This window comes from Triticum urartu, chromosome 7A, assembly GCF_056163025.1.
Source record: "Triticum urartu cultivar PI428250 chromosome 7A, HENAU_Tu73, whole genome shotgun sequence".
Lineage (NCBI taxonomy): Eukaryota > Viridiplantae > Streptophyta > Magnoliopsida > Poales > Poaceae > Triticum > Triticum urartu.
This window is the reverse complement of record NC_141879.1, coordinates 67,934,292-67,942,948: the sequence shown is the minus strand read 5'-3', so window position 1 is coordinate 67,942,948 and position 8,657 is coordinate 67,934,292. Positions and strand designations below refer to the sequence as shown.

At 41.0% G+C, this 8,657-nt stretch overlaps 1 long non-coding RNA gene across 1 annotated transcript; it reads left to right on the top strand.

Annotated features, from left to right (window-relative positions):
* The first annotated feature begins 2,310 nt into the window (after positions 1-2,310).
* LOC125523547 (uncharacterized) lies at positions 2,311-3,754 on the top strand. Its single transcript, XR_007290287.2, has 3 exons — positions 2,311-2,427; positions 3,024-3,125; positions 3,572-3,754. It is a non-coding gene; the product is annotated as an uncharacterized LOC125523547 (long non-coding RNA).
* The last annotated feature ends 4,903 nt before the right edge of the window (positions 3,755-8,657 follow it).

Genomic DNA, 8,657 nt, shown 5'->3' with positions numbered 1-8,657 from the left:
TAAAACATGTGATGATCACCAGATGCTTGGTTATATAAATATACCTCACCGGTCTTTGTTATTTCAAGATCAACATTTTCTTCGTCATCATATTCATAGTTCTGGTCTTAATCTATTCGGTTGTCTTCATCAAATATCATACTCTCCCCGGTAGGGTTCAGATATTGTGAGCCGTCATCTTATTCAAGCTCATCTGGGAGAGAGGATGAGCGTATGATGTTGAATAGGGCCTCCTCTCCTTCTCTGCCGGTATTGTCCATAGCTTTTATTTAACTAATCCAAAAGAAATATAAAACAATTTAGTATTCAAATTACAATGCATGCATGAAATCAATAAGAAAAAACGAAATCATTGTACATAATATGCATCATCGAATATAATCTCGAATAAATCGTCTTGAATATTGTCAAATCTCTCCCTAATAATAAAGCACTGATTGAGTCTCCGGGTTCACTGTCGCAGTGTTTTTATACAAAGATCCCTATGCTTTTTAGGAATTAACCCGCAGTGACGTCGCTAAGTAGAATAATGGTTCCCGTGAAAAAAAGGGTCGCCCGCATCCTCTCGCACACGCCCGCGCCCAACTAGCCTCGCCTCGCACCGGAGGCGGCCGGAAGCAGGCCAACCCTCCGTCCGACTCACCTCGCCTCGCACCAGAGGCGGCCGGTGGCAGGTCGGACCCCCCTTCCCTCGCCGCTACGGCCATCTACCACCACCATCCTCGCCGCTCCCTCCCTCGCCGAGCCATATCTAGACGCCTAACCGGGAGAGGAGGAGGGGGGTTGACAAGGAGAGAGCAGTCAGCCGGTGGCAGCGGCGGCTCCGAGTACAGGTAGGCGATGGCGGCGACTCGGTAGCAGCGAGCGGCCGGTTCATCTCGCCTTCATCTCCTCGCTAGCTCCCTGCCTTCAGATGCTCTACGATATGGCCTCTACTCCTCGACAGCCACACCGAGCGGCCCATCCAAGAAACCAGCCCTGCCGCCCTACTGCTCCCAACCCCACTGAGTCTCAACCTTGCCGCCTATTCTGGTCGATGTTGTGATCAGGGCCGGCCCTGGGGCATGGGCAGAGGGGCGATGGCCTAGGGCTCAGGCCGGAGGGGGGCCCAGGATGTAGTACACATATAATATAGCCCAGCAAATAAATAGACAAGGGAAAAATTATGAGAGGAAGAAAGCAAGATGGGCTCGCCCCATCGGATCGCCTGGTAATGCGTAGCGAAGCGTCGCGCACGCAAGTCACCGCCACTCGATGCACGCGCACATGTGAAACAAATCAATCGGAATGTCTGGCTTTTCCTTTCTTCTCGAAAAAAATCTAACTTTTCCCATTCGTCGCTCGTCGGTTCTTCTTCGTTGTCTCATCAGCCCGTCGCTTCGTCGTTCCTCGCTTGGTGCCTCAGCCGCTCGTTGCCGCCGCGGCACGCAGCAATCCGACAACTCGGCCTTCGAGCAATACGGCAATACATATGTATGCGAACGCCGTACACAATATCCATGTTCGGATGTTCTTAATCCATTCATCCATCTCCAATTTCAGTAGTTTCTTTAGTACGTATATTGAACTATTCATCCATGATTCATCCCATGGAGTATCTATTTTTTGATGTATAATTTTCTAATTCAATCTTTCATAGTATGTATTCAACCATCCTAATTTTTTGTCATTTTGTGTACATGTTTAGGGTTCTGATCATCCGATCTATAAATTTCTTATTCGTTGTCTACCCTTTGCTTCGTAATATTAGGACATTAGCATGCCATGTTGCCTAAGAAGCATTTGTCGGGTGCTGAAAAAAGAAAAAGAAAGAAAGAAATACATCTGAAAATTCAACCACTGAAGGGTTCTTTGACAAAGTATTTTACATCTTCAAGTATTGTTGATGTCAGTGAAGAACATAGGCAAGGAACTAATCCCGAGCATGAAAATTCAGATGTTAAGGTCAATGAACATTGTGAAAGTATACAGAGGAGCAAATAAATTTGTTTCCTATTTGAGGTAATCATGTCACGTTTGTTTTATTTTGCATTGTCCAATAACTATTGTAGTCAAATTTCAAACTAAACTTGTGTGGTTGAAAGTTTACTTTTAGTATTATGCAAATGAAGTTATATATATGTATCATGCAAACACACACCCACAGATATATATATATATATATATATATATATATATATATATATATATATATATATATATATATATATATATATATATATATATATATATATATATATGGTCTTAGGACTTAGAGGGCCCATGTCGTCGAGTTCGCCTAGGGCCTCCCAAAACACAGGGCCGGCCCTGGTTGTGATTGACAATAACCAGGAAGATTTAACCGCTCAGTTCATCCATTTGAATCCTTCTGCAGTAATTCTGTTCCCTACCCTTTCTTACTTGCAGGAAATTCAAGTGGGTACACATGTGAGTATCTTCTCCTTCCCTGTGAGTATCTTCTCCTTCCCTCTGTTGTATGCATGTGGTCATTTGTTATCGCTGATTAAGAATCAAGATCCGATACATTCTTGAATATTGAAGACTATCTTAGTTGGTCCAGATTAAACTTGACAAATACAATTTCCTTTTGGTTCCATCTGACAATTTAGTTGTATTATTGATTTGGGCAGTTTTCAATAATCTTAAGCCGTCTTCAGATTTTAGCTCACTCAATCATTCTGAATTATTTAACCTCAGTATGAGGTACATATGTTCCAGAGATTAATCCTGCGAAATTTGTAGTTGACCGGTTGGGTCTGTTTGATTTCTTTAGTAGACTGCAGCGGCAGTCACCATCGTTCATTATCTATTCTAAAGCTAGATTATTTGCACTGCAATATCTTTGTTACTTCAATCAAATAGTTCAGCCATGTCTTATTGATTTGGACGGTTCTTATTTTAGCCTGCTCGGTCTCTGGATTATTTACTGTCAATTTTGATGCATGTCTTTAATAAAATAAGAAACTGATTTTGGTTGCTAAAATAAACACTAAACGCTACTTGCTCATGGCGGCTATGTGTAGAAAGACGATCACGGTGGAGGAGATCTCGACGGTCGATGTGAAGCTGGGGCGGAAGAAGGGCACGAATATCACCTTCCTAGAAGGAACGATCTGATTTTTCTGGTACTGTTATGTGTTTTAAAAAGTTATTGGGATGTAATTTTTATATTGACACTATAATCTATGAAGTTATATTTTCATACATTTCACTTTTTGCATCAGCCGAGGCACATTTTATTTTCAAATAATTTCTGAAGTAAAATTTGTGAATGAACTGCATGATGTTTCATGTGTCTGAATTGTACTTGAAATAAAATATTAGATAGCAAGGTCCAGAGGAAATGTGAGAAAGTTGTCCAAAAACTGAAGAAACTTTTTTATTTTTCTTCCCATTAAAAGTTTGCAATTTGTACTATGCTTTATTTTTACTATAACGTCAAATTTATCATGTTTTAAGATGAATGGTAAATCAAATAAGGAAAGAAATTATGGTGCCCAGAATTTATATCCCTTAGCGCTTCATCAACATGAGAAAATATTGTTTGATTCTTGTTTAGTCTTATTTGCAGCGTAAACTATGTTTACCATTCATTCTGTCCAGGAGCATCCAGACAGGGAGGTGCTTCACACCCTGCGTCTAGGCATGTGCTGCAACACCAACCACATGGCAAAGATTGCTGACAACTGTTAAGAGAAAGCAAACAACTGAGGAGGAACAATCTTGTTTGTGCCTAATGATGGTTGCCTGAACCTGACACCAGATACCAAGACAACCTTGAACCTGGACACCAGGGATATCTCCCACGGCGTGCCTCTTTAGACCAAATCCAGCAATCAACACCTCGTCAATTTGCTCCATGAAGTTCAGGAACCATCATTAAGCACAAACAAGATTGTTCCTCCTCGGTTGCTGGCCCTTTAGTCATAAAAAATGATGTGTTGTGCTGGTTAGCAAGTTTTATCTCCCCCGTGGATGCAGATATCAGAATATATTCAGTTTTTCAGTACGATAGCTTGCAAGTTGCAATGTACCACAAAGCTAGCTATTAGCTGACCTATCTTTTCTGGTTGAAGCGTGTTTGATTTCCTACAAAACAATTCATCCAGCTATCCTTTCTATTGATTTTAGTTATGAGAATTCTCGCCGACAGAATTGATCTGGGCCAGTGTGCTCGGACGGCAAGAATGCCTCGATGACCACCATGCCCAAGGCGATGTACTTCTCTGGCGATGCCTCTGGGTTGGTGTGGACTTGCTCCGGTTCGGCTACGCCGTATTGTGTTGGATGACGTGTGTGCGTGGTGTCGGAGTTGAAGATGGACCATTGTTTCGACTCTAGACGACATGGACGGTTGAGCTTGATCACGTTTGTTGTGAATGGGTGGACAACATGGCCCCCGATGATGAAAAAGAGAAGTGATAGCACAATATAGTGCTAAATGTGTGTAAGGATTTGTTTAATCGTTGCAACGCACAAGTATTTTTTGCTCGATCCACGCCGACCATTGCATCACACAAAGAGGCAGAACCTCGTCCAGGTCGACGCCAAACCAGAGACCCGAACAGACGGTGTCGATCTAGAACAACGAGGCAACATGGCAAGGCGTCGCCGGGGATTCGCCACAGAAGAAAACGGCGATCTATGCTGGTGGAGAGCAGCGCGCGATACGGCGGCTGGCGGCAACATTTACTAGGGATAGTGAAACGGGGAACGTGAATAGAGATAGTGTGTGCAGTTCGTCTAGCAACGATGGTGTGTCTTCTTGTTTATGTAGGCCAACTCCGTATGTTTGGGCCAAGCCCAAATAGTGCAAAGAAAAATTGCAAATAAAATTTATTTTTTCAAAAAACAAAACATTCTGAAATATATATTTTTGAGAGAAATGTTCTTACCCCTCAAAAAACAAAACATTCCTATTCCTGAAGAACGTTCTTTTAAGAAAAACATCTATTAAAAAATGTTCTTTTTCAGAGAAATGTTCCAATTTCATAAAGACCGTTAACTCTTCTTCAGAAAGTTTTCCAATTTTTATGTAAGTGTCAACTTTTATTAAAAATTAGGAAATTTTCACATTCAACTTTTCATCGAAATTTATTAAAACTGGATATAAAAAAATGATGCACAATGACACATAAAGTAGGTGGTGCCCCTTTTTTCGCCCGGTGCAACACACAGTACATTAATTATTTTATAATAATAAAGCACGGATTGACTCCGTGGGTTCACCGTCATAATACGCTTCTTTTCGTGAATTTACGCTTTCAGTTTATAAATATAAAATATATACGCGAGGTGGTACTAATTGGTTACTCCCTAATTTTTGTTGGTCTTCGTTCCGTCCGTCCGTCTCAACCAAAATTCCCCGCATGGGCCGCACATAGCTTATTTTGTGCATCCCCGCATGGGCCAAGGTGGGCCTGGTCAGATAGTTTGGCAAAAAAGGACAATTACTTGCGTCAGGAATTGAACTCGCGATCTCTCAACCCATACCATACACACCTACCAACTAAGCAATATGAGCTCATTTGTACTCAAGACGTTTACTTTTCTTATTCAATAGTACCACCTCGCCTCCTTACAACTGAAAGCACCAACATATATACGTCTTAGAGTTACACTTTATCAACCAGCTTGATAAGTCGGCTAAGGAAGGAATGAAAATGAGTCCAAGGAAGGAAAGATATATGCATCCATACTATGTGGGCTAATTAAAAGGAAATGAAGAAAGAAGGAAGGAAGAAATATGGTGGGCCAATTAAAATAGGAAGTAAGGAATATCCATACTACGTCGGCGCTAATTATACTGGAAGGAAGGAAAAAATATGATGCGGTGCGTCCTATGTGGACTAATTAGACGAAATTCGGGCTAATTAACTTGTGAGAAATTAATGAGATTCATAATGCCATGCTTGCTGCATAAATTTAAAAGAGGGCGTTTAAGAAAACAAGTATTAAAGGAGATTAGGTGAAATTGCTAATTGGTGATTGTTGAAGAAAAAGCCAAGAAACCCCCTAATTAAAGGAGAGTTTTTCTAAGGCACCCGAGTGTATTTGTGTGGAGGGCCTTCCTGTAATTGGCATGGAGGGCGGCCGCTATCCGGCCCTGCTTGGATCCTAACCAAATACAATGAAGAACGACTCGTTTGTACGCTTTTCAGTTTCCTCCTCGGTGTGTGCATGTGTGTTGCTGTGCAAAGCTCAAGCTCATTAAGTTTCCTATAGCTAGGTACACAAGCTAGGTTCTGCATATACCAGCTTGATCTGCATGCAAATCTTATAGGAAAGCAAGACTGGATCGATTTGTCCTAGAAATGTGTACATGTGTAAACTTGGCCAAAATTGAACACAACATAGTTTGATGTACCTTGGTTTGTTGGTTATGCATGTCAATGTTGATAATCTCAAACAACTACTTGGTTCTGATTGTTGATGTTATAGGATGGATGTGTGCACAATCAGAGAGCATCATGGAGATAGCAGAAACTAAAGGCCTAATTTGCCTCCACACATGGTTTTGTCTTGTCCAATTTGAAAGCTTGACTGGTTAGTAACTTACTATTTTACTGGTCATGGAACAAACTATGTATAGGTCTAGGTCAAGACAAGGTGGATGATTCATCTGCCTAAATTGGGTAGGGTCCATCAACAACACGAGACTGCTCGGTAAAAGAATATTTCACAGTTGCGCCTTAGAAAATCAAGCCATGAAAATACTATCAATTTCTCTGTTGAAAAATAAATATCTCTTTGTGGCACATGTTTACCTCCTCTTCAACGGTTTCCATGTTAACTAGAGCCCATTAAAGATTACATCACCTAGGCACCAACTCAATATGAGGGCGCTCGAAAACAAGCCGACGAACTTCCGCACGAGAGAATTCAAAAAAAAAATGTTTCATGTCTACCACATCTGCACAACCTGATTCTCGTGCCTTGCAAGCTATGTTACTTTAGTTGAAGGAGGGATAATGTAGGGATGCTATTTTCTCCCGTTGCAACGCACGGGCAATTTTTGAGTAATATATATAATCTCGAATACATCGTCTTGAATAATATATATAATCTCGAATACATCGTCTAGAATATTATTGAATAATATATATAATCTCGAATACACCGTCTCGAATATTATAGAATACATCACTAGCTAGCTAATAATCTAGTTCACTCGCGTTTCCTGAGGTGTGGGCGGTGGACACCCAAAGAGAAGGAACCATCACACGATCATAACTCGGGTGAGATCCCCGAACAACCTACCAGGTATTGGAGAACCTGACGTCCAATGCAGCCATGTAGCGACGGACGTGCTCGTCCTCCTCCCTGAAACGGCGACGTACCACCTCCAGCGGGGCCGGCTCCCTCCACACCGAAAGTGGCCCACGCGAACGCCACCAAAGGGGCTCCAGGTCGACGACAGGACCCGGGGTCAGGTTCCTCACCAAGTAGCACACCCTGAAGGTAGCACCTCCCAGTGCCATCCCGACAGAGCCCAGTACCGGACATGGCTCCTCTGAAGCCGGACGTCGTCATGGACGGGTCGACGACGAGGATGCGGGCCGGGCATCATTGACATCGAAAGCAAATTCTATATGCAAATGTTACATTTTTAAATGATTGGATTGTGGTTTGTTATATACAAATTCTATATGCAAATGTAACATAACGGATGCTCTTAACCTTTAAGGGATTTAACAAAATGGCGCCATTCTGGATGTGCAGAAAATAGTCCATATTTTTCCTGATCTCATCTACCCTTCTATATGTCACGTTGTGTATTGTCAAAGGATTCAAGAAAACCATGGCTTCATCACTAGCCGAAAGTAACAGCCGCATAATGGTACGAGGCTCTCCAAAATGGTTTTGGAACAGAGTCCCGGATAGGAGAATTGGCTTTTTGGTACGAAGTTCAGCAAGAGTCTTCCGAATATAGCTATTTGGAAGGCCTTTGAAGAAACTTGTAAAGCGAATTATTCTATCCGAAACTCGGTTCCAAAACAACTTTAAAGAGCTTCGTACCATCATCCCCCTGGTACTTTCGACTAATGATGAAGCCATGGATTTATTCAATACTTTGAAAGACAACGTGAATATAGAAGAATATATATGTATATGAGATGAGAAAAAAGTTGGATCAACTTGTGCACATCCATAATGGAGGCATTCTTTATAAAGCTATGTCAAAAGTCAAACTTTGACATATGCCGATCAAATATCATTGCATATGTCAAAATTCAAACTTCGACATATGATATCTAGCTAGCTCATTCGTCTAACATTAATATATATATATAGCTAATTCATCTAACATTTTGACAAAAGTATAAAAATCTAATTCATCTAACATTAATTAATCTATATCTATACATTTACAAATTACAGAATCGAAATAAAATCACACGTTAATCAAAAATTTTGAGCCATTTTATCTAGTAGGACCGAGTTATTACGGTGTAGATTAACCTATAAATCCAGGCAAAAAAACTTCTCCAAAGGTCCATACTTCTTTCACATTCATAAAAATACAAGTATAAAATCTCCTAACTATTCCATAAAAAAAGTAGAAATTTTCCTAACTAAGTCTATCTATAACTCCACGTCTATTTTGAATGAAAACAAATCCTAACTCAATCTAAATATAACTTCACGACCTCTTC